The 27,266-nt window shown below is 45.0% G+C and overlaps 1 protein-coding gene and 1 pseudogene across 2 annotated transcripts in view; both read left to right on the top strand.

Annotated features, from left to right (window-relative positions):
- CRACD (capping protein inhibiting regulator of actin dynamics) overlaps window positions 1–27,266 on the top strand; it is a 115,502-nt gene that overhangs the window by 32,317 nt on the left and 55,919 nt on the right.
- On the top strand, window positions 6,188–6,666 carry LOC307104510 (small ribosomal subunit protein uS19-like; annotated as a pseudogene). The gene has a single exon. The product of its transcript is annotated as a small ribosomal subunit protein uS19-like (transcript).

Here is a 27,266-nt window from a genome sequence, read left to right as displayed (position 1 = left end):
AGCCTTGCTGCTTGTCTGCTTTCACTGTGTACCCAGTTTCAGGTTTGAATTTCTACTTTCAAGTACCCCAGTCTGTCTAAGATGAAAATTCTGCCTTGTTCTCCTTACCCCAGTCATTTCAGTGATAATCCTGATATATAAAAAGCCAGGGCTGTCACAACCGAAACAACCAGATGGACGACTGAACAGCAGGCTGCATGGGGCGACCAAGCCGGCAGAAGGGTTAGTGAGGGACGACCAAACGACTGAACAGCAGGCTGCATGGGGTGACCAGGCTGGCAGGGGGGGCAGTTGGGGCCAACCAGGCCAGCAGGGGGGCAGTTAGGGGTAACCAGGCTGGCAGGGGGGGCAGTTAGGGGCAACCAGGTCAGCAGGGGGGAGGGCAGTGAGAGGCGACCAGGCCGGTGGGGTGGGGGGCAGTTAGGGGCTACCAGGCCAGTGGGTGGGGGGCAATTAGGGGTGACCAGGCTGCAGAGCGGGGCAATTGGGAGTGACCAGGCCAGCAGGGAGGGCAGTAAGGGGCAACCAGGCCAGCGAGGGAGGCAGTTAGGGGTGACCAGGCCAGCACGGGGGGCAGTTAGGGGCGATCAGGCAGGCAGGCAGGTGAGCAGTTAGGAGCCAGTGGTCCCAGATTGTGAGAGGAATGTCTGACTGCCGGTTTAGACATCGGCAGTCAGACATTCCCTGAGGGGTCCCGGATTGGAGAGGGTGTAGGCTGGGCTAAGGAGACCCCCCCATCCACCATGCACAAATTTCATGCACCGGGCCTCTAGTATTTTCATATAATGCTAGGCACTGCATTGAAACAAAAACCAAAAAAATCATTAATTTCTGTTATTGAGTACCTACTCTGTTCTAAACACTAGTACATGTTCTTGAATAAAAGTGTATAATACCTCCCTTTACCACCAAATGGTATAATACCTCCCTTTACCTCCCTTTACCATTCAACAGAAACAAGACTTCAATGCATTAAATAATTAAATATAAAATAACTTAACTCATGTGTTATCCTCTCTGATAAAAGATTGATATGCAAATTAACCATCACTCTGCTACATAAGCCACGCCCACCAGCCAATCAGGGCGAGTATGCAAATTAACCCCAACCAAGATGGCTACCAGAAGGGAGGCTTGTGTTTCCCCAGCAACAGAGGAAGCCAAGCTTTCCACACACTCTGGCTGGCCCAGGCCTCCACTCAAAGATACAAAGTTTCAATTATAGAAGGTAAACAAATCCAAACAGAAATGGTGGCAGCCACGGATCGAGCAGGAGGCTTGGCTCCGCTCCAGGCTACAAAGTTTCAATTATAGAAGAACACAAACCCCAAAAGAAATGGCTGCCGGCCACAGCCACTGAGCGAGCAGGAGGCTTGGCTCCACTCCAGGCTACAAAGTTTCAATTGTAGAAGGTAAATAAATTCCACATACCAGGGCCTCTGCTTGGGTCGCCAGGGGGCGTGGCCAGCCTGCAAACCACCACAGGCCCCTCGCCCAGGCCTCTCCACTCCCCAAGGGAACCCCACCCTGATCCAGGACACCCTTCAGGGCAAACCAGCTGGTCTCCACCTGTGTACCAGGCCTCTATCCTATCTAATAAAAGAGTAATATGCAGATTGACCATCACTCCAACACACAAGATCAAGATAGCTGCCCCTGTGTGGTCAAAGATCCTGCCCCCATGTGGACACAAGATGGCCAGCAGGGGAGGGCAGTTGGGAGGGACCAGGCCTGCAAGGGAAGGCAGTTGAGAGGGACCAGGCCTGCAAGGGAGGGCAGTTGGAGGCGATCAACCCTGCAGAGGAGGGCAGTTAGGGGTGACCAGGCCTGCAGAGGATGGAAGTTGGGGGCAAACAGGCTGGCAGGGGAGTAGTTAGACATCAATCAGGCTGGCAGGGGAGTGGTTAGGGGGTGATCAGGCTGGCAGGCAGAAGCGGTTAGGGGAAATCAGGAAGGCAGGCAGGTGAGCAGTTGGGAGCCAGCAGTCCTGGATTGTAAGAGGGATGTCCGACTGCCTGTTTAGGCCCGATCCACTGGGATCAGGCAGAAACGGGCAGTCGGACATCCCTTGAGGGGTCCCAGATTGGAGAGGGTGTAGGCTGGGCTGAGGGACACCCCCCCCACCCCCGTGCATGAATTTCGTGCACCAGGCCTCTAGAAATAAATAATATAACAACTACGTTTTACCAAAAATTATATTGAAAATAGTGAAATGTTAAAATGTGCAATTCAGACATAGCTTTTGTTGAAAGATTGTATCTTCCAACATTCTGCTGACCTTGAAAACTATATAGAATTTGGTAAAAGGAAAAGAAGGGAGTACATTCTAGGTAAAAGGTTTGTTATGAACACACACCTAGAGTATGTGGGAGAGAAGTGGGAGAGAAGGTTAGACAGGAAAGGGCCCATGTGTGAAGGAACTGGAAAGCCACGCTGAGGCTGTGGAGTTCGTCAAGAAGACAGTAAGGGCTTTCAGGGGGAGACCTTTGCTCACTTCCTGGTGTCTGCCTCAGTCAAGATTCTAAATAACTTGATTTGGGAAAGAAGAGGAGCCACCTCACCTTTTTGGCAGTTAACAATGCTTTTTGGGTTCCTCCAAAGTGATGGCTGTTTTTGGAAGATAAGTAGCTGCCCTTTGGAGTAAAAGGAAAAAGAAATGCAAATTCTGTCATTCCCAGATCTGTATTAACTGGTAGACTAATAGAATGTTCCATTGGCCGCATGGCCCATTGAAATTTATAAGTAATTACAGAAGGCACTGAGCATGGGCAGCTTTTTTTTTTTTTTTTAATCCTCATCAGAGGATATTTTTCCACTGGTTTAGAGAGTGTGGGAGAGGGAAAGACAAACATCAATGTAAAACACATCTATTGGTTGCAGCCGAGGTACATTTCCTTGACCAGAATCAAACCTGGGACCCTTCAGTCTGCATGCCTACGCTCTACTCACAGCCAAACCGGCTAGGGCAGGACAGCTTTATTAAGACATTATTGGTCCTTGAAAAGGCCCAGAAAACTTTTCAGAATGTGTGATACAAAAAATTGAAACTAAAATGATACTTCGCTTTTTTATCCTCAAAGTTGGTTTTCTAATTGCATAGCTGAATGAACAGAAAGCAGAAGCCCATGCAAGTTAAATGCTGTTTTTATTTAATTCTTTTCTGATGCATTTGTGAATTATAATAAAGGTGACTATATACTTAAAAAAGAAGAAGAAGACAGTAAGGAACATCTGATGGTGTTCTGTGTGGTTTAGTGGAAAGTAGGTTGCAATCCTATCTAAAAAGAGGATAATATGCAAATTGACCATCACTCCAACACACAAGATGGCTGCCCCCATGTGGTCAAAATCCTGCCCCCATGTGGACACAAGATGGCCACCACAAGATGGCCAGCAGGGGAGGGCAGTTGGGAGGGACCAGGCCTGCAGGGGATGGCAGTTGGGGGTGATCAAGCCTGCAGGGGAGGGCAGTTAGGGGTGACCAGGCTGGCAGAGGAGGGAAGTTGGGGGTGACTGGGCCTGCAGGGAAGGGCAGTTGGGGGGGACTCAGGTCTACAGTGGAGAGCAGTTGGGGGTGACCAGGCCTGCAGGGGAGGGCAGTTAGGGGTGACCAGGCCTGCAGGGGAGGGCAGTTAGGGGCAAACAGGCTGGCAGGGGAGCAGTTAGGCATCAATCAGGCTGGCAGGGGAGTGGTTAGGGGGTGATCAGGCTGGCAGGCAGAAGCAGTTAGGGGTAATCAGGCAGGCAGGCAGGTGAGCAGTTGGGAGCCAGCAGTCCTGGATTGTGAGAGGGATGTCTGACTGCCTGTTTAGGCCCGATCTCACTGGGATCAGGCCTAAACGGGCAGTCAGACATCCCTCAAGGGGTCCCAGATTGGAGACGGTGCAGGCTGGGCTGAGGGACGCCCCCCCCCCATGCACGAATTTCGTGCACCAGGCCTCTAGTAGAAGAATAAAACCTGAAAGTTCAAGGTTCGTATTTTGATCCTGCCACTTATTAACCATGAAGCTTTGGAGTCATCATTGTCATCCATGGAGTTTCAGTTTCCTTATCTGTCACATGCAAGTACCCATCACAGAGATGTCATGAAGGTAAAATGAGAAAATGTCCTATAAGTCATACAAAAAAGTTCTCTACATATGTCAGAAATTGCGGTGGCATTGACAGTGGTAAATCAGAATGAATATGCTTGTAGACATGAGCAAACTGAATTGTACGGGAGAAACTAGACAGGAGGCAAGCTTGTCCCAGTAGCACAAGAATGGACCAAAGAGAACTTGTACTATGCTGGGTACAGGCTGGAGAAATAGCTCCAACACAGCAGAAAATTCCCAATCCAACTTAAGTGAACATATACCCTGTGGTTCCCTCACCGATACAAATGCCACTTCATGATCATCATTATAGTCATCATTTCTAAGAGAACTACTAGTATATGCTACCTTGTGAATAAAGAGAAGCTTGCCTTTTTGTAAACTTAGCTAGGGCTAAGGCATGTACCAGATTTCGGGAGCTCATTTTCATCCCCATTGCTTGCATTGATGTCTCTGCTATGCAGATTCCCTCTGGATGTCTTATTCTGTCTCTCCGTAATTGATGGAAAACAAGGAACAGTGTAAAACTTTGAGCAATTACTACGAGCAATAAAAATACCTTTTGAAAGAAAGAAAAACATGCCCTCCTGTTTGCCCTTGCCCTGTGGGCTTACTGCTTATTATTTCTTCATGCCTTTTATCTTCCCTTTAAAGCTTGAAAATAATTTGCTTCCCCTCCCATGTGTTCACCACATTAATTGCTCTGGGCAGGAAGAAGTTTCTTCAATATACATCTTGTTCCTGCTTTTGGTTTTAAGTCTATTACATACCTCAGCTGCTTTGTTGTTTAACTTCTTAATCTTACTCTTATTGGTCTTGTGAAATGTCCTTGGTGCCACTGAGGAGGTTAGGTATGGAGACTGAAAGGATCCTTAGCTCCTTTTTAAAAAGCATGCATAGATGCCAAAACCAGTTTGGCTCAGTGGATAGAGCGTCGGCCTGCGGACTGAAAGGTCCCAGGTTCGATTCCGGTCAAGGGCATGTACATTGGTTGCGGACACATCCCGGGTAGGGGGTGTGCAGGAGGCAGCTGGTCGATGTTTCTCTCTCATCGATGTTTCTAGCTCTCTATCCCTCTCCCTTCCTCTCTGTAAAAAATCAATAAAAATATATTTAAAAAAATAAAAATAAAAAGCATGCATAGCTTTTTCTGTATATAATTAACCTTGGGTGGTCATCTCTCCTTTTCCAGTTGAATAACAGGTGTATATCAATTGGTTAAAAAGATGCTCTTAGCACTGCTCTGTGGGCTGGCCTGGGAGGGATACGGGCGTGAGGCATTGTTCCTGTGTCTGTAGAGCATTGAGGCCACCTGAAAAGCAGTGTTGTGTTGGAAAAGATTAGACTCCAAGTCAGAAGATCTGATTCTGCAGCTAACTGGCTTTATGGCCTCGCTTGAGCTTCTTTTTCTGGAAAAGTGAATGGGTTGAATCAAATCAGCGGTTTTCAAACAGTGTCTCTTAAAGATTTTTGTCATTTAGGGCCTGTTTACCTTGGAGGGCTAAGTAGGTAGGGCTCTGGCTTGCTCTTACTTTTAGATAGTAGGTTTCTATATAAAATTTCAGATAAAGGCTTCTAGAACTAAAAGTATTTGCAAGCAAGTGGACCAAATGAGTCCTAACATCTCTTCCAATTCTGATTTCCATGAGCCTAAGACTTTGCTACAAAATATAAGAATACAGATAAGCATGTGCTAGATGTGTGGCATAGAATTCTGTCACCTGTTATTCAACAAACAGTCACTACATGCCTTGCAAATTAGAGACTATCATATCTTCTGAACATCATAGATATCTTCAGTTAGGTGCTGTTTGGATTCACATCAAAATGCATGTTCAATATAATATGGTCAGACACCCCTAGAAAATATAGAAAAGTAGGGGGGGGGGGAATCTGCTAATAGATCCTCCACTTAAAGACAATCCATCACTCTTACACCGTCCTGGGATCCTGATGGTCATTCTGGTGTTTTACTTCTGTTGTTCTGCCAAGTTGATGCCATCTTCCTGAGTTTGCACACAGTTTATATGGGAGAACACTGCAGATAAAGCAATATGCTCTATATCGCATTTAAAATAGTGCTGTAAGGGTTGTCCTTTCCGAGGAACAGACGAGATGGCGGAAGTGGAGCAGAAGAAGAAGCGGACCTTCCGCAAGTTCACCTACGGTGGCGTGGATCTCGATCAACTGCTTGGCATGTCTTATGAGCAGTGGATGCAGCTGTACGGTGCCCGGCAGCAGCGGCGGCGGCTAACCCGGGCCTGGGAAGGAGGCAGCACTCGCTTCTGAAGCGCCTGCGCAAGGCCAAAAGGAGGCACCGCCCTTGGAGAAGCCAGCGGTGGTGAAGACACACCTGCGGGACATGATCATCCTGCCGGAGGTGGTGGGCAGCATGGTGGGCGTCTACAATGGCAAGACCGTCAATCAGCTGGAAATCAAGCCTGAGATGATTGGCCACTACCTGGGTGAGTTCTCCGTCACCTGCAAGCCAGTGAAGCACGGCAGGCCTGGCAATGGAGCCACCCACTCCTCCCGCTTCATCCCTCTCAAGTAGTTAGTAAAAAGCAGACTTACCTCAATCAATCAATCAATCAATCAATCAATAAAATAAAATAAAATAAAGTAGTGCTGTAAGAATTGCAGTTGGAATCATATTAGACTAACACACTACCCTATACGTTGATAATCTTTTATGTCTTGAATCTGCTCGTCCACTAATTATATTTAACTGAGTTATATAATCTGCCTTTATATTGATCATATATAATTAGTATGGGCCCTAAATCAGTTAACTTAAAATCTACATAAAATATAAAGGATGGGAAATGAGAGAAAAGGAGAAAAAAGAAAAATGCAAGATTATGGTCTTGAAAAGATACAAGGGGAGTAGGGTAAGAAATTGTAAAAGCTCTTATCAATTCATATCTGACCAGATGCTGTAAAGCAATAAATCATGGGCATTTGTCAAGTCATGGCTTTCATCAAAAACAGATAAGACCTCTAAAGCTGAAGCTGCCTGGATTTGCATAAACCACTAAAGGATTCTGTTTGGGAAAAATGAAATTATAGAACTTAGAAACTTGCCTTTTGTGAGGTGTCTATGGAAAGATCATTTTGAAGACTATTTTTATTTCCTTAGGGGGAACAAGAAATAGATTAGCATGTTTTGTAGTGCTGCCGACTCATTAAATACCAGCTCACACCTCCATCAGCACAGCTAAGTTCTTTGGGGAATGGAATTGCTCATTTTGAACAACGGTATCAGGCAAACCACTCCTAGAACCCAGTCACACAGTGTACGGTCTCCTGGACAGTGGCAGCCAGGTACTACCTGAAGGTCATACTTCAGGCACTCAGCGTAGAAAGGACAACCTGTCCAGATGAGTCTATTTAACCACTCCCATGCCCTCAAGTGCTAATCCACTGACAGTATATTCAGCTTTTAAAACAAAGGAAAGGATTGATACATATTACCATCTCAAATTTAAAACTTTTTGTGCTGCAAAATATGCCATTAGAAAGTGTAAAGGCAAAAAAAAAAGTTTGCAACATATGATATGTAGTTTATATGTTAAACATAAAAAGTGCATAATGTTGAGACCATTTTCTACCCATTGGGGAGGGGGGATATGTTGCTGTTCAGGGCACAGGGAAATCTCAAACATTGCTGGTGGGAATATGAATTGCTATAACCTTTACATTAAAATGTGAGTACACTCTGTCCCAGCAATGCCATTCTTCTTTGGAATTTGTTATAGAAATAAAAGCATCAGCACCCGAAGATAAATGAACCAGAATATTTATTTGAGTGTTGCTCGTAGTGATGTAAAAGAAAAAACTGGAACAACCTGAATGTTCATTAATGGGAGAAAGTTAAATAAATTGTAGTACAGCTAGTAGAAAGAATGAGTTAAATCTCAACTATCACCTGGAGGGATATGCTATGTTAAATATAATATATCTATGACCTATAATAATAAAAGGGTAATATGCTAATTAGACTGGACATCTTCTGGACATCCTGATGAAGCTGGGGCCAGAGGGAAGCCAGTGCCGGCAGCCAGGGGAAAGTCTAATTTATTTTTATTAAAAAAGAAAAACAATTACTATGTTTTAATTTCTTTGTATGAACAAATAAAGAGAGCCAGGCATGAACCAATGATGAGTATGATTAGTCTGTGTTTTTGCACCTAATGTCCATTTATTTGCACATAAGGTGCTATAACAACGTTTAAGAGAAATGGACCTTAGGTGCAAAGAATTGGATTCATTATAACTTTTGATTCGTGGCTCACTATCTTGTCAGTAAATGTAGCTGCACGTTTTTGTGCAGCTGCCCAGCTGCAGAGGGGCTTATTAAGAGAAGCATGTGGAAAAAAAAAAAAAGAGAAGCATGTGGAGAAACAAGGGGACATTTGGACTATAAGTACCAAGAGTTTGTGAGGACTATTGGAGAATTTGAGTTTGGGCAGGGCAACTCTTTGCTGACCTCAAAACTCTCTGAGGGCCCTTGGGGCATTCACTTCTGTCCTGGCGAGGCCCTCCTCATCTTGCCCACCTACCAGCAGTGGAAATCGGCTCTTTGGTTGGTTGCCAAGTAGCCTGAGTACTCCTCATATAAAAAGGTACACCTCACCTTAACCGGTTTGGCTCAGTGGATAGAGCGTCGGCCTGCGGACTGAAAGGTCCCAGGTTCGATTCCGGTCAAGGGCATGTACCTTGGTTGCGGGCACATCCCCAGTAGGGGGTGTGCAGGAGGCAGCTGATCGATGTTTCTCTCTCATCGATGTTTCTAACTATCCCTCTCCCTTACTCTCTGTAAAAAATCAATAAAATATATATATTTTTAAAAAGGTACACCTCATGAAATTTGGACTTTATTCCTTCCCCCCCACACACACACCCTGCCTGGAACAATAGTGTGATTAATCTGTCATTTGTTTGGTGTATCTCTTTATTTGGCTTATTAAGAGAGATTATCCTGTACATTTGTGAAAGTACTACAATTTCCACAATGAACCACTGGCAGTGACAGAAATCGTCTCTGAGTATAACTTTTGCTGCCTCCCCCAAACAAAAACAAATCTACAGGTCAAAGTCCACGTTAGAGCAGCTGCCTCTTTCTTCCATGTGCCCAGGTGACATATGGAAAAGGGCAGACGGAAATGCTCACCCTCTGTGGCTCTTCTCCTCACGGTGACTGCTCAGGATAGAACTTCTGTGTTTTCTGGTTTCATTAACCCCCATTTTTAACCTGGTGGATTTCCATCTATTGCAACCAAAAGGCCTTGACTAATACAGATACCAAAAGTACAAGTTTATGCATCTTTTTATCTGGCCAGCAAGCCAATGGCTTAAATCTCCCAGGTACTAGTATATCTATTTCTGAAATTCCATTTACTTGAGTTTCCTATTCACTGAGGGGGAATGGGTGGTTGAAAGTAACCAAGGTGAATTATTCCTCCTGATTTCTCGGCTTCCGACTTCATTGAGGGATTTTTACTTCCAGTTGAAAACTAGCATTCCTCCTTTTCATTCAGTAAGTGAATATATAACTAGCAGCTGCTGTGCTGCAGGCCTGATTTACAGATGCCAGGGATGTAAAGATAAATAGGACACGGACCTTGTCCTCCAGGGGCCCACAGTTCAGCAAGTAAACTGGTGACTACCCTATAGTAAACGATACTTACAGGGAGCGCCGGGCGCAGCGCCTGATCAGCCTGTGGGAGAGCTCTGTGAGGTGGTCACGGAAGGCTTCCTGTAGGAGCCGACACCGGAAATTCGTTTTGAAGGATGAGGAGGAGGTAGCCAGAGGGAGAAGCTGAAGACGGTGTGCCCTGAACGTGGCCTGCCATGGGCAAACATAAGAAAGTGAAAGAGAGTGCGGGGTTTTTTTTATGCCAAATTATAGTTTTTATGTAAATTTTTATTTTGAAAAATTATCTTTCAGAACAAAGAGAGTTGACTTACCTGCAGGTCTTTAAAAACCTTTTATTTTACAGAGCGCTCTCTCAACTACTTTATTTTGGACCACATAGAATTGTTTAGGAAAGACACAGTGGCCCATGATTACCTCTGTCACCACTGGTTTCTATGTTTATAGAGGTCGTTTGACAAAAGAAGCGAAGAAATTCAATACAGATTTAGTAAATATTTTGGGGGGGTGGGTGGGAGTGGGAAATGACTTCACAATTGCAAGTCTTAGATATCATTACAAATAAGCCTTTTAAAAATCACTTTAAAATGAAACACAATTAGTGGTTACTTTGTGGAGAATCATGAGTATATACCCACAGGATGAACGGAAAAATAAAACTGTTCTTATTTTAAGCAAATGGATGTTTGTGGCATGAGATAAAATTTCCAGTGATAGCATCATGTACGGATGAAAAAATATTTTTAGTTTCAAGATAGTAAAGCCATTTTCACTTCCTTCTCCTTTTTCAATAAAGAGAACAAGAAACAGAAAGGCAGATGTCACTTTGGAGGATGCTAGGATTTGTGAAGATTGAAAAGTGACAGAGGAATGCTAAGAGAGCAGAAAGTTCCCACAATGCAGGTACCCAAAGAACCCGTGAACAGCTTAAAAATAAAGGCACCGGAGACCAATGGAGACGGGTGGGGTGGGAAGCTGAGAATGGGGAGTTCAGGAGAAAGTCTGTCCGAGGAGCAGTTGTACCCCATTGCACACATAATCAGGCCTCCTCCACCCCCACATAAAATCAGAAGTTCATTCTTTGGAGGAGGTAAAGCAGAGGCCAGCAGACTCTGAGATTTCAGGCACAGAGGAGGTAGGAGCGAGGAGCTCGAGCTTGGACACCAGACAGTGAGTCCCAGCAACCTGGATGTGCAGGAGAAGTTGAAGGATCTATCTCTAGAGAAAATGAACCACCCCAGAGAAAAACCTGGAGATACTGGCATTTGAGCGGCCCTAAGTTGGGAGAAGACGCTAATGTCCCCCATTCTATTCTGACTCTTAAACCTTTTTACTAATAGAACACCCCCCCAAGTTTTGGCAAGGAAACTGACTGCCTAGATAGGACTATATCTCCCAGGTTCCCCTGCAGTGAGGTTAGACTACTAACTGAATTCTTACCAGTGGTATGAGCAGCTTCTACTTCACTGCTTTAAAAGAAACTTGCTTGTCTTCCCCTTTCTTTCTCCCCTTCAAGGGTAGGGTGTGGGTGTGATGCTGGAGAGGCAAGGACAGGACCCTGGGGACAGTGGAGCAGCAAATAGAATAGAAAGAGCAGCAGCATCCGCCTATGCAGCACCACCCATCAACTAAGGAATGTTAAAAGAGAAAGAAACAAAATCTTAACTTGTTTGAGTTGTTCTGTCTGGGGGCCTCTTTGATGTAGCAACTTAGCCCGTAACCTAACTAATGTGCTACATTTTTCTTTAAACAAACACGTGGCTTTTTGTCTAAATACTCCATGGCGAAGCCTACCAGTTCATGTTTAGTGCTTCATCCTATATAATAAAAGCCCAGTGACCGAACAGCGGAACAACCAGAACAACCCATCAACCAGTCGCTATGACACGCACTGACCACCAGGGGGCAGACGCTCAACGCAGGAGTTGCCCCTGGTGGTCAGTGTGCTACCACAGTGGACGTGCCGCTCGGCTGACTGGGATGAGCGGCTGCTCCCGCTGCAAACACCGGGCCAACGGGCAGGAACCCAGGCTGCGATCATCATCTCCTCGCCCCAGGCTCCTCCTCCTCACTCCCTGCCGCCTCCTTCTGATGCCCGCAGGCTGCACAGTGCCGCCACTGGGCTCGCAGAGCTGACCCCGGAGGCTGGGAGGCGGGTTCATGGCCGCTGTGGGACTGAGGCCTACTCCGCTGCCTCTCAGTGCTATTGTCCCTGGGCCCAGCCCCGACCGGGTCCCCTGGAGAGGAGAGTGCTCCGGCTCCACGTAAGATGCTGGACCAGGGAATAGCCGTTCAGAGGGCAGGTCCACAGCCACTCAGCTGTCCAGGATGAGCAGTGTTCCCACAGCGGGCCAATCCACACAGGCCACGCCCCCCCACCAGTGCACGAATCCTGTGCACCAGGCCTCTAGTTATTAAATAAGAATGGACAGCTAAGAATCTGTAGACGTTTGATTAAAGCATCCAGCATGAAAGGCAGCAACCCAAGTGAAGAAGCAGGAAAAGGGAAGAACTCAGAGGACTTGGAAGTAATGCAGGGAGCGGAAGAAGACTTCAAAGAAAATGTCCTCAGAGATAAGAGAAAGATACTGTGCACATGAAAAAAGCAGATTGCTGTTCACTCAGAGGATAAAAAAGAACTCTTGGAAATTAATCATTTAAGAGTCAAGTAGTTCCATAAAACTGTTGGAAGATAAAGTTGCAGAAATTTCCCCCAAAAAATAAAATTAAAAACAAAAGGATGGGAGGTGGTGAGAGAAATAAAAACAGTGGAGAATATTACGTTGAGTCTGATATATTACTAATATGAGTTTCAGAAAGAGTGAGAAGATAAAATAGTAAAGATAATTATCTAAAACAATTAGAATATTTTTGATTTATAAAATATCAGAATTGAATATCATGGTATTTCCAGATTGATATTTAACAAAACTATAGGCATTATTAAATTAATGTAATATTTTTAATTAATACATTTTAAGAACACATTTGACTGTATTTCTTTTTTTAATCCTCATCTGAGGGTATTTTTTTCCATTTTTAGAGAGAGTGAAAGGAAGGAGGAGAGACAGGACAGAGAGAAACATTGATGTGAAAGAGACACACCAATTGGTTGCCTCCCACACACATACTCCAACTGGCCAAGAATCAAGCCTAAAACCAAGGCAGGTGCCCTTGACTGGAATCGAACCCAGGACCTTTCAGTCTGAGGGCCGATGCTCTATCCACTGAGCCAGACTTGCTAGGACCACATTTGACTGTATTTCAGCTAAATCCCTAAAGGATTATACAGGGTAGGGCGAAAATATGTTTACAATTGTAAGTATGCGAAACAGAGTTTATTCTTGTATTATTATTTATTAATTATTGTATTATTTTCCATATGAACAACATAAACCTACTTTTGCCCACCCTGTGTATGTAAGTTGACTAGAAAGTCAAAAGTTTTTATTAGCTTTTGCCTTTTTATGTTTTAACAATAGACAGAACTGGAATTCAGCTGCTATACATCAGTATGGCTGTATTGGTTGGTAAAATTCAGACATACTCTGTACTCACATCTCCCAACCCCCTGAATGCTTCCCTCCCCCAGCGCCCTACTGTGGTAAGTCTTCCTTAACAGCCCTGACAGTCCAGCAACTAGCAGGTGAACACCTGGCCCAGAAGTGGGCCTCCAGCACCCCCTCGCAGGCCTGTAGCTGTCCTGTCTGGTCTGACTGTTACAGCTCCTGAAGCCTGCACACATTTCCCACAATCCAGTGCCACTCCTGGCTAAGGCCCTGGCAACTTGCTCTGACACTCGATCTACTCGCTGCTCCCTGACTCCCTCCGTTTCTCACCTTCATGTCTTTGTGCTCATTATTCTGAAAGAGATTTCCCTGATTTCTGAATATCTCATGTTTTATTCATCCTTCCTTCACCCGTTCATTTTTCCCTTGTACCAGAAAGCCTTCCTTATCTTGAAATGATAATTCCCTCCTTGAAACAACCATCCCCTTCTTGTGGAACATACTACTTCTTATCTTCTATTAGGGGTATCCTAGTGCTTCCTATCAAGTCTTTTTCATAGTGGACAGGCAATAAGAAATTGCTGAATAAATGGAAGTATGAATGTAAATTAAAGGACTCTACCAATTATCTTTGGAATACAGTTGCTAGCAGTTCTATCACTTCTCTTGAATGGCTGTGTAGAATAATCTTAGATTTCCCCAATAATCTCTCTGTGTCTGATTCCTATTATATAATACTAGAGGCCCAATGCACGAAATTCGTGCACGGGGGAGGGGGGGTGTCCCTCAGCCCAGCCTGAGCCCTCTCCAATCTGGGATCCTTCGAGGGATGTCCGACTGCCTGTTTAGGGATCGGGCCTAAACAGGCAGTCGGACATCCCTCTCACAATCCAGGACTGCTGGCTCCCAACTGCTTACCTGCCTGCCTGCCTGATTGCCCCTAACCGCTTCTGCCTGCCAGCCTGATCACCCCCTAACCACTCCCCTGCCAGCCTGATTGATGTCTAACTGCTCCCCTGCCAGCCTGATTGATGTCTAACTGCTCCCCTGCCAGCCTGTTTGCCCCCAACTTCCATCCTCTGCCAGCTTGGTCACCCCTAACTGCCCTCCCCTGCAGGGTTGATCGCCTCCAACTGCCCTCCCTTGCAGGCCTGGTGCCTCCCAACTGCCCTCCCCTGCTTGCCATCTTGTGGTGGCCATCTTGTGTCCACATGGGGGCAGTATCTTTGACCACATGGGGGCAGCCATCTTGTGTGTTGGAGTGATGGTCAATCTGCATACTACTCTTTTATTAGATAGGATAGAGGCCTGGTGCACAGGTGGGAGGCCAGCTGGTTTGCCCTGAAGGGTGTCCTGGATCAGGGTGGGGGTTCCCTTGGGGCGTGGGGCGGCCTGAGCGAGAGGCCTGTGGTGGTTTGTAGGCCAGCCACGCCCCCTGGCAACCCAAGCAGAGGCCCTGGTATCTGGAATTTATTTACCTTCTACAATTGAAACTTTGTAGCCTGGAGTGGAGTCAAGCCTCCTGCTCCCTCCGTGGCTGGCAGCCATTTCTGTTGGGGTTTGTGTATATCTTCTATAATTGAAACTTTGTAGCCTTAAGCGGAGGCCTGGGCCGGCCAAGGTGTGCGGAAAGCTTTACTTCTTCTATTGCCAGGGGCAACCCTAGCCTCCCACTCTTTCTAGCTCCTTGGCTGCCACCATTTCTGTTTGGATTTGTTTACCTTCTATAATTGAAACTTTGTAGCCTTGAGTGGAGGCTTAGGCCGGCAAGGGCAGGTGGAAAGCTTGGCTTCCTCCGTTGCCTGGGAAATCCAAGCCTCCCTCCTGCTCTCTTTGGCTCTAGCCATCTTGGTTGGGTTTATTTGCATACTTGCTCTGATTGGTTGGTGGGCATGGCTGGTGGGTGTTGTGGAGTGATGGTTAATTTGCATATTACTCTTTTATTAGGTAGGATTCACTTCATAACAACAAAAAATAAAAAATAAAGCAACCAAAAACAAACAAATGCAGAAATGTTTGCTGATTTTTCTGGACTAAAGCTTTTGGTGCTTTCAAATTGTGTTTTGGTAAAATGTGATAGTAATTTTAGCGTAAAATGGTGATAGTAATTTTCCATTTTCTGTGCTGACTTTAATCTTTCCGAAATGCTAGAGCAGAGCTTTTTCTTGTAAGGAGGGCTGCACGGTTTGCGGAACTGCAGCAAATGGAGCTCCTATTGTGACTGGCAGCAGAGGATGAGTCATGGCTTTGGCTGGAACAAGTGTTTCCCGGAGTCAGATGCAGGAGTAGAATGGTACTTTGCTGCTGATAATGTCTCTCTAACACTCGCTCTCCTGTTGCCCTTCATAGAAGTGAAGTAAAAATCAACTTGCAATGTTTGGTTGAGATTGCAAATAATTTGCACTGAAGTCTTTGGTATCTGGACAGATTTTATTTTCCTGGCACGCATCTAATTGCTTTTTCTCTCTTCTTGTAAATAAGATTCAGGCAAAATAAGATTCAGGCAAAATACTGGCTATGATAGGTTCCTCAGGTGATGACTCTGACTCAGTCTATTTTTCCTGGAATCAGTGTCTGGCATTTGCCCTACGTACATTCTGATGGAGAGGGGGATGGGCAGGAGAGGAGGCCTTGGCCAAGGTCTGCAGGGTCCATAAGGCTTTGATTGCCAGCCCCACCCTGCCTGCCTGAGCACCCATGCTCTGCAGTGCAGTTCTCAGCAAAGCTTTCTTTTGTCAGAGGGGAAATAAAACTTCTCTGATAGGCTGTTTTCCTATCCTCTGAAGCTGGAAAACGCTGAATGGAACTTAAGTATCTAATCTCTTCCCCCTCACTTCCCTTCCTTTTTTATTGATATCTTTTAATGAAAGATTATGTCTCTTCACCTGGGGCCGTACGTGGGAGGTGAGTGTAAATGAAGTGAGTTGAGGTATAGATAGATAACCTATGGGGCAAGAAGGAGAGCAGGCAGGGTGGCATGGAGGGCAGTTATGCTGTCGCACACACAGCTTCTCAGAGCAACTGTCAGAGGCAGAATCCTGAGCTGGAGGCTCCACTGGCCGTTTTCTCCTTACCGGAATTAGAACTACATCAAGAGCCAACCCAACGGTGCCCGGACTTACCCTGAGTCACACTGTAGATGTTCTTACAGTAACACCAGATGCCCTGCTGAACTCATCAGGTGGGCCATGCACGCATCCTCCCATCTGGCATTGTCTTTGACTGGGACAAAGTACCCACGGAAGAGTCTCCTGTTTGATTGGGAAGCTTTAGGCTTTAGTCAGTGCAAAAGGTAAGTGCGTGAAATGTGAAGAAAGGCCCAGGCCGCATCCTCTGAAACTGGGAAATGGGCGGGGGGTGGGGGGTGGGGGTGCTCGGGGGGTGAAATAGGCAGTCATTGTTACCCTTAATAATGACATCAGAGAATGACCTCCAGCTTCTTGCCTCTATGGCCATTTTCTTTCCTTTTTTTAAATTTCTTTATTGATTAAGGTATTACATATGTGTCCTTATTCCCCCATTACCCCCCACCTCCCATTCATGCCCCCACCCCCCTGTTGTCTGTCTCCATTGGTTAGGCTTATATGCATACATAGAAGTCCTTTGGTTGATCTCTCCCCCTTACCCCCTCTATCCCCTTCCCTGAGGTTTGATGTTCTGAATGATGTTTCTCTGTCTCTGGATCTATTTTTGTTCATCAGTTTATGTTGTTCATTATATTCCACAAATGAGTGAGATCATGTGATATTTATCTTTCTCTGCCTGGCTTATTTCACTTAGCATAATGCTCTCCATCTCCATTCTATGGCCATGTTCTACAAAGATGTATCCCCCAAATACTCTGTTATTATTTAGTAAAGTACTTAAATTCTCAAAAAATGTTAGAATGCATTCAGAGTTAGCCCCCTGTAAGTCCTTCCCATTAACATGCCTTTTAGTAAGCTTTGTTGAATACGAGAGAAAGGGTGCATTGTCACTCTGGCAAGGGAATTGCATGTAACATAGTACTCTGTGGCGAGTTGTCATGGGGCTTGTGCGAAAAGTAGGGCTAAGGGCCACAGTGGCGTGAGACCCTTTTGCAAACGATAGTCTCTCTTTCTACCTCATAAGCTGAGTTGAGGCACAGATGTCATCAGTGACTTTTGAAGATTGTTTTGAGAGTCTCTGCTAGATCCGTCCCGCACGATGATTGATAGCCTTTCCTCACCTGGCCTTCTTTCCTGTGTTGTGAGCTACTTTGGCAGTTGTGTGGCCTAGCAGTTGTTGAGTGGCAGCTGACAGTAACTCTAGAATCTATAGGAAAGCCCATTTTGCCCGACTGGCATGGCTCAGTGGTTGAGCGTCGACCTCTGACCCAGGAGGTCACAGTTCGGTTCCCTGTCAGGGCACATGCCCAGGTTGTGGGCTCGATCCCCAGTGTGGGGAGAGGGTGCAGGAGGCAGCCAATCAATGATTCTCTCTCATCCATTGATGTTTCTACCTCCCTCTCTCTTCCTCTCTGAAATCAATAAAAATACATTTTTTTTAAATAAAATAAAGTAAAGCTCATTTTGGCTTTCAGAGTTACACGAGGGATCTCAGCTCCTTTCCTCTCCCCCCATAGTTGGAAGCCTTTCTGTTAGTAAGTGGGAGAGGGAAACTCACCCAGAGATTCGGTTGGGTTTTGCATGGGACACTTTGTACTTACACAGACCAGCGCAGGGCGAGTGGGTTCTGCGAGGCTGAGGACTCTGTGTGCTGCACCCCCCAAAATAAATAAGCAAATGAATAAAACATCACGGCAGCGCCAGAATGTGGAATTAATCTTTCAAGTGGCAGGGCTGTGGGACCCATCAGGGAATACTCGGCTTATCGCCCTGATGCAGGCTCTTCTTGCAGACAGACCAGGAGCGTGACTTGTTTCCCACTGAAAAGTCAGGGGCGTTGGGGAGTGCAACCTGTGTTCAGAGAGCTTCCTCCACTCAAGTTATCAGAAGATATTTCTCGAAATAACCCGTCCTGAGTCAGCACTGGTGTTGTCCTAGGAAAAGTGCACCTTTGAGGGAACCAGTGCCGCTCAGACACACAAGGCTGTGTTTTACTGGCCGGTGTTCTCACTGGTTAGAGCAACGGCCTACGCACCAAAGGGTTTCCTGTGTCTCTCTCCATCGATCTTTCTCTTTCTCTCTCTCTTTCCCTCTGTCCCACCCGCTCTCTCTAAATATCAATGGAAAACATATCCTCTGGTGAGGATTAACAAAACAGAAAGACTGTCTTTTAAACGTTTGGCAATCTGCTCGCTTTCAATGAGCTAGAACCACAACTCAGCCAGGAAGTAGTTGTGAAGTGTCTCTGCTCCCACCACAGTTGGGTCAGTTGCATAAGGGGTGCAGGGAGGCAGAGGACGGGAACACTGCCCTCATGGAGCTTCCGCTAAGCTTGGAGAGACAACATACGCATGGATTTTTAACTATTAAAGTCCAATCAGGGCTGTATGGATTATTTAGAGGCGCTAAATTTCACCGCTCTGAGCCTCCATTTCCTTATCTCTAAAATGTGGGAAAGAACTTAACAGAGTGATTGTGAGATATTGCATGTAAAACTTGAAGCCTAGCATATACCCAAAGTTTAATAAAGTTTGTTGGCATTATTATTTATGGGGAAAAATAGTATTTGCCCCCTCTGCTATCAACTTCATTTAATTACTAACATATTATGAAATATCTTTGTGTCCTCTGTAAGCATTGGGAATTTATCATCAATTAATAGGTCTAAAGTTTTCTTGAATTTACTCATGTCTTCATTCTGTGAGTTTTGGAGGTTAATGACAAGTTCCAAAATTTTCCACATGATGTGTGAAGGAGCATTATATAGCACTTCCACTCGGTTCCAGAACAATCTTTCCCAGTGTTTTGCCTGATACCCAAGGGCTTCATCAATACTGTGGCTATTGGTCTAGGGAAGGAATCCCTGAGACACTGAGGGAGAGGAATAGAGTGTTCCTCAGCTGCCTGCCTTTGGCGCCGAGCACCTGCCTCGTTAGGTGGCTGGAGATGAGTTCAGAAGACCTGGTTTCTACACTCGGCATCTGACCTTGGTCAGCTAAGTTAGCTTCCCTAGTCTGATGCAGAAAGCAAGTGGTGACTTCACCGCCACTCCCATGTCTTTGAAATTGTCCTAGGGAAGGCGCTTGAAAAATATCAAGTTATACGATTCAGGGGAAATGAATCTGGTGTGTGCAGATTTGATGTCCTGCATGAAATTTTATAGCGAATGCATCTTTTATTGAAGGTTGAGCCTTTTACACAAAAGGTAAAGCATAATCCTTTTTTAAGGTTATGTCACAAATTATGAGTTTTTAAGTTGTGCTCCAACACCAAGCTCATCAGCCACAATGTCTTGAGTTTAATAGCACTTTCTTCCTTCTTCAGTTAGGAAATGGAAGATTTTGTTGCTCTCTGAAGATAGAGTTTCCATACTCGAGAAGCCAAATGATTAAAGCCAAAATAGAGACTTCAGCAGCACGAACATTGGCTCTGGCTTTGGCAGTGCCTGGGAGCTTAGTTAATGGCTTTGGCAGCTCTCAGCTTGTTTTTGCATGCAGTGCTTTCTCATCTTCATTAAGCCAAAGCGACTGCCACGTATGCAATGGCTTGTGTTGATAAACAGTTGTTGACTCTTGCATCGAAATGCCCAACTCACTGGGAAATGTGGTAATTTTCCTTGATTGGCATTTCTCAAATATTTTTGTTTTGGATCTAGAGCAAGGAATGTTTTAGATTAGAACATATGTGTGTATAAAGTTGTGTATACACAAACACACACATAAACTAAAAACCCTGAGTGGCTAGAAACTAAAATTTCATGAAACAGTGCTCGATTTAGTATTCCACTCTATTCTTTTCTACTTTGTTTTCAGGGACTCTTGGTCGTGGGCCACTAAATTGATTGCAGGGTGCACTAAATGGACTGTCACACAACATTTGGAGAGCACTGATCTTAGGATTGCCTTTAGTCCAGACCTGCCCTGGGCTTCACATGCCCTTGAGGGAAGACTTTATACCATCTTTCTAGCTCACATCCACCCATATACACACATACACCATCATGACCTTCACCCCTACCCCTAAAGCCCTTAGACCTTCAGGTAGAGAGAGCCCTATCAGCTGCCACCAGGGCTTTTTTCACCCAGCAAGACTCCACTTTTTCTCACAGGAGGCCAGAATCCTGAAAACTTTGTGAATTTGAAAATCAAGTTAGTAATTTATCTTGTACTAAATTTACTAATTCTTCCTCCTAGCTGGCATCAGGAACTCAATAATTCCTGTGATATGCCAGTGCTAGCTCGGTGCTCTGCGCACAGTAGGACTGTAGGAAATATTTGTTCATCAGTCCTAGTCCCAGATCTGTGCTGAGCACTATGGAAACAGGGCTCTTGCAGAGGTAGCGCTAATCTGTGCTGGACGGGAAAACACTGCTTCGCCATAGATGGGCTGAGTTTAATAGACAGGATATGAAGTTATAGGATTATCAGGTGGAATAAGAGTCCAGGTAGGGCGTACATTCCTGGATATACAAGACACCAAGAAAAGCAGACAGGCAAATGCAGGGCTAGCAAATCTGAATCTATTGGGGCAGAATTGATCAGCAACTAAAGCTGTCTTCATTGGTATCATTGGCCCATAAGTCAGAGGCTGTCTGAGGCCATCTGACTTTGTCCCTCAGAACTTAAAAGGAACCCTGAGTGGCTAATGTCACTGATATCCTAGAAGTGTGTCTGAAGGCAGGTCCATGTGTATTGCCCAGATTTGAGGCTCACACGTTAGTCACCTTCCTCAAAAAATCACTGAGTCAGACCCAAGGATGGCAGTAAGGAGGTGGGGCTTGGGGATTCAGTTCTCGGACCTTCTCCATCAGCATTGTCATTCTGAGGAATAGGGACCTGGATCCTGACATGAAGAGATGGAATGACTTAGCTCTCTTTTACAGACTTGCAGACTACGTTACTGCCTCTCCCGAGCCCTGAAGGTCCTTACTTTTGCTAAATAAGTATGATGGTAACAAAACCAGCATAATTTGAAGACCAAACAGGAACGGAGAAAGCATAATGGACATAATTAACAGATAATTTATGAAAAAGAGTAACATGTTTTATGAGCCAATATACAGGGTGTCACAAAAAATGTATGCACACTTAATAACTGATAGCTCAATTGATGTTTCTTTCTTCTCAGATTTAACCCATTGGAATTAATAATTATTCAAAGTGTATGTACATTTTTGGGAGGAGGGGGGAGACACCCTGTATATTGAAAACTTGCCTAGCTTTTTAAAGAAACAGTTCATAGAACTTTAAAATGGGGAGGGACTTTTGATAGTATGAACTTTAGTCGCCCTATTTTACAGGTGTGGAAACTGAGGTCCCAAGAAGCTAGAAAATGGCAGGGGTGACTAAAGAAACACATATCTGTAAGATTCTGGGGCGTGTTTCCCCACCTTCACATGACCAGTTGAAATGAAGAGCATTTCTCATTGTTGTTGAGAAATAGTGTCCAGAATAAGAGAAGGTTCTGCCATAGTTCCAGGCTGCTGTGTAAACTGCGCTGCCATTTGGGCCATATGATCCAGCAGATCCAGTGGTGCTTGAGGTGTCACTGACAGAGAGGGATGCGATGGGGAGGCTTTGGCAGGTCCCCATTCATTAACCATAGCACTGGCCCTTTCAGTTTTGGAGCAAAACCCTATCATCCTCTGCAGATAACTACTCACTTTTTGAGGAACTGCTTTTGTCTTGCTAATGGATATTAGTAGAAACAGACAGCTTAACCATGGGCCACCAAGTTACCATATGACCTGAGCTGCCCATCATGAACTGGGTGTTGTCTGACCCACCAAGCCATAAAGCTGGGAGTGCTTCATAGCACTCCCTTATCAAAAGGAAGTGGTATACAGTGAACACCAGAAACTACAAGAGGCCCGGGAGATCCTCCCTGCAGCCTTCAGAATGACTATGGCCCTGCTGACACCTTGACTTTGGACTTCGAGACTCCAGACCTGTGAGAGAATACACTTCTCTTGTTTAAAGCCACCCAAGTGGTGGTAGTTTTTAACAGCAGCCCTAGGAAACTACTACCCTGGAATCAGCTATAATCCCAAGCGTTTTTTATTTGAACTATGACCAGTTTACTGCATTTTCATTCTGTATTGTGCACTGAAGTTTTTTAAATGAAACATGACATTAAAAAGAAAAATAAGTGATATATGTGAGATCAGATCCTGAAAGCACAAGTTGCATGAATACCCATTGTCCCCACTCCTGCTGCACTACCTTCTCTTTCCCAGTCTGCACCTGTGACCTCGTGGAGAGTTCCCTGTGACTAGTTGACTGAGGAAGAGCAAGCTCAGGCCTGGTTTATGGATGGTTTTGCATAATATTCAGGCACCACTTGAAAGCTGTAATGCTTTAGCCCTATTCTGGGATATCGCTGAAGGACAGTGGTGATGGGAAATTCTCCCAGTGGCCAGAACATCAATCAGTACATCTGACTATTCATTTTGCTTATAAGGAGAAATAGCCAGAGGTACAAGTCTATAACCATTCATAGGCAGTGGCCAGTGGTTTGGCGGATGGTCATGGACTTGGAAGGAATATGATTAGAAACTCTGTTGACAGAGGGGCCTGGGGAAGAGGAGTGTGGATAGACCTCTCTGAATGGACAGAGGATTTAAAGATATTTGTGTCTCATGTGAATGATCACCAACGTAGGACTTCAGGAGGATTTTAATAACTCCATAGGAGGACCCATTCTGTGGCTGCCTGTCAGCCTCTTTACCCAGCCACTTGTCAATGGCCCTATGAAAAATGGCTCTGGTGGCAGGGATAGAATTTATTCATGAGCTCAGCAACGTTGACCCACTCGCCAAGGCCAACAGAGACCAACACTGAGTGCTCCATGTAGCATCATCCCCTGGGGTGATCAGCTACCTACCTGATGCAGATTGATCACATTGGACCACTTCCATCGTGAAAGGAGCAGGGCTTTGTTCTTACTGAAATAGATACTTACTCTGGATATGGATTTACCTTTTCTGTATGCAGTGCTTCTGCCAAAACTATCTTCCATGGACTTATGGGATACCTTATCCACTATAATGGTATTTCACACAGACATCACTTCTGCCCAAGGAACTTGATAGGCAATGCTCATGGAATTCACTGGTCTCACCACACTCACCATCACCCTGGAGCTGCTGGCTTCACAAAATAGTGGAATGGCCTTTAGAAGACTCAGTTACAGTGCTGGCTAGATGGCAATATTTTGTCGGGCTGGGACTGTGCCCTCTAGGATGCAGTATAAGTCAGTATCCAAGCTATGGTGCTGTTTCTCTCATAACCAGGCTTCATGGTTCCAGGAATCAAGGGCTGGAAATGGGAGTGGCTTCATTCACTATTAATTACCCTTAGTGACTCCCTGGGAACACATTTGCTTCCCATCCCCTTGACTTTAGGTTCTGCTTGTCTGGAGTTCTTAGTTCCAATGGGAAGAATTTTTTTCACCAGGAGGCACAACAGTGATTCATCCCATTGAACTGGTAGTCGAGACTGCCAGCAAGCCGCGTTTAGCAACTCATGCCTCTCAGTCAACAGGCAAGGAGGGTTACTGTCCTCACCAGAGAGACTGACCTGCCTACCAAGGGAAAGTCGGGCTGCTCCCACGCAGCGGATGTCAGAAAGAGTGTGTCTGGAAAACTGGAGATCCCTTAGGGCATCTCTAGTGCTCCCACGTTCTGTGAGGTAATCAAAAGCTGTGACAACCCAATCCAGGACGGCTAGTGGCCAGGTTCTTCAGGAATCCACATTTGGCTCACCAGGCAAAGAATCACAACCAGCTGAGGTCCTTGCTGAAGGCAAAAGGAATGTGGAATAGGTAGAGGGAGAATATGGCTGTTAAGACCAGCTATGACCACATGACCAGCTGCAGAAACAAGGACTATAATAGTTAAGGGTATTTCTTCTTTATTTTGTTATGAATATGTTTATATTCATATATATATATATCACAGATTAAAAAAAATATTTTTTTAATCTGTGATATATATATATATATCACAGATATTTTTATATCTGTGATATAAATATATATATATCACAGATATTTTTTTTCTTCCATATCTTATCTCCTTCTAACCTGACAGCAGATGTATTAAATAAGAACTTTGTATCTCAGTATATACATTACAGGAGAAGCGTAACCATCAATCACCCAGGGACTTTGCATCCTCACCTGGGAAACATGTTAGTGTGTTTTCAGATGTACGTAGGATATTTGTATCATGTCAGTGGAAGTTATATTGTTGTTGACTTTGTTTTTTGAAATTAAGTATGCTTTAAGGAGATATGTATGGGTGCCAAGTGGACAAAGGATGGAGTGGGATGGTCATTATGATGGGTCAACTTGGCTAGGCCAGTGCTCGGCAAACCGCGGCTCGCGAGCCACATGCGACTCTTTGGCCCCTTGAGTGTGGCTCGGCGTTAGAACCACTTCTTCAAAATAGACTGGCCCAGGCCGAAAACCGACTTCTGTGCACGGGCCACGAAGTTTCAATCGCACTGTACATGCGCGCCCGCACATGGTATTTTGTGGAAGAGCCACTCTCAAGGGGCCAAAGAGCCTCATGTGGCTCGCAAGCCGCGGTTTGCCGACCACTGGGCTAGGCTGTAGACCCCAGTTTTGTTTGTTTTTTTAATCCTCATCCGAGGATATGTTTATTGATCTTTGAGAGAGAGAGCGGGGCGGAGGGGAGGGAGAAAGAGAGAGAAAGAGGAACATCAATGTATGGGGCATTGCTCCAACCAACTGAGCCACCCAGCCAGGGCTCCCTAGTTTTTTAAATCAAACACAAATATTGTTTACTTGAGCTGTTGCTTGGAAGGCATTTTGTAGATGTAATTAAAGTCCGTATTAGTTGGTTTAAGTAAGGGAGATTTTTCAAGATAATCTAGGTGGGGCTGATTCAGTAAATTTAAAGGCCTTAAAAACAGAGCTGAGGCTTCCCTAAAAGAAGAAATTCCACTTGTGAACAGCAGCTTCAACCTGCGCCTATGAATTTCAGCCTGCCCTTTCTGATGACTCACCCTATGGATTTCAGACTTGCTTGGCCAGCCCCCACCTTGCTTAACCAACTCCTTGCAATAAATTTCCTAATATATCTTACACACACATACACATCTCCTACTAGTTCTGCTTCTCTGATTAAACCCTGATCAGTATAGCCTCGATGTCCCTAAAGCTTTTGTTTTATCTGTCAGTGCTGTCAGCCAGGCCCCCACCAAACCTACAGGTGTTGCGAGTTCAGTGTGTTGAGATGAAATGAATCTAATGTGTTCAGCCCTCATGCGGAGGTACTCTTTGTTGAGGTAGTTTGCTACCGCACTAAGGAACTATGCAGGTCAAGGTAGCAGGCAGCTCCCCAACCATTATTTTCCACTCAGAGTTGGCATTGATTCCCAGCCAATGGTTCCAGGAATCAAGGGCTAGAAATGGGAGTGGCTCTGAAACTCAAGAGGCAGAAATTGGCAGTGAATAGAATCAACACCCACACATCTTCTAGTATGTGGGAGCAATGTGGCCAAACACTACGACTTCACATTAAAAATCGGATCTGCCTCTGTTGCTGTTTCTAAATACTATTTCTTTTGAATTGCTGTGAAACATATAAAAGGGGTTCTGAGACAGACCAATGGGGAAAACTAGAAAAATTAAAAATGGATGTGGTTTCAAGAAATAGGCGGCCTACGAAACAGGCAAGTAATTTTAATTGACAGGTCCTTGCATAGACCTAGGTAAGTATAAACACATTCCAGTAGGTTCTGTTTAGAAATGCACAGTCAATTCTGCTGTAACATAGCATTTGCATTGCTAAACATCAGCATGTTATGGAAAACTGAAAAATGAAACCAATAACTAATGGGAGAAAATGGGGTGGTAGCACAACACAAAAACATTTCTCAGGGACTGCCCTGACCGGTGTGGCTCAGTTAGTTGAGCATTGTTCCATGCATCGAAAGGTCACTAGTTCGATTCCCGATCAGGGCACATACCCAGGTTGTAGGTTCGATCCCGGGTTGGGGTGTGTACAGGAGACAACCAATCAATGTTTCTCTCTCACATCATTGTTTCTCTTTCTCTCCCTCTCTCCCTTCCTCTCTCTCTAAAATCAATGAAAACATTTTTTTTAATGTATCTGTGACATTTTAAAAGGATAGCAACCTAACTTTAAAAATACAGCAGTTTTACATTTATTTACATTTACATAAATGGTAATGAAATTCATAAATACTGCAATAAGTATAACACTTTACCTTGCAAAAGACCTGAAGTTTGCTTGTGGCCTGGTTGGAGGGCGACAGCTGTGAGTTCTTGTGAGGTGGGGGAGGAGGGTTATCCAAAATTGGATAGAAAGCTGTAGCACCACATGTGTAGGTACATATGACACGGGCAGCAATCTGGGGTAATGGGTGAATATTTGAGGGGTGTGTGTATGAATGTGTATTCCTGCACACCTCAGTTCAGCTGGGTGCAGTATTCTGCATTCACCTAGTGTTTCTCGGGGATAAGATAGATCAATCGCACTGGAACAAATTTGCATTTTCAAAGCAAGTGTGATTGCAGGACTGTCTGTACTGCGTAAAGGTATCACCATCCCCAGAGTTCTTTGTAAGTTTGGCACAAATTCATTTGGTAGCAAAACCCAAGGTGACTATAGATGTGTTCCAGAAATACTGCATTTGTTATAAAGTGCTGTCATAGACCCCACTGGGGTCTAAACAGACCTTTTTACAATCTGAACATTTCTGATTTCTAAACACATCTGGCCCTTAGGGGGTAGCAAACAGAAGCTCCATATTGATGTGTGCTGCGGTGTGACAGGCATCAGGATGGGTGCTGTGGGTGCAGAATAAACACGGCTCATGCCCGGCACCCGGGGAACTTACCGGCGAGGGGCTGTGGCCCGCTTTGTGGTATT

Source organism: Cnephaeus nilssonii (assembly GCF_951640355.1).
Source record: "Cnephaeus nilssonii genome assembly, chromosome: 1".
Lineage (NCBI taxonomy): Eukaryota > Metazoa > Chordata > Mammalia > Chiroptera > Vespertilionidae > Cnephaeus > Cnephaeus nilssonii.
This window is presented reverse-complemented; position numbering and strand designations above follow the sequence as displayed.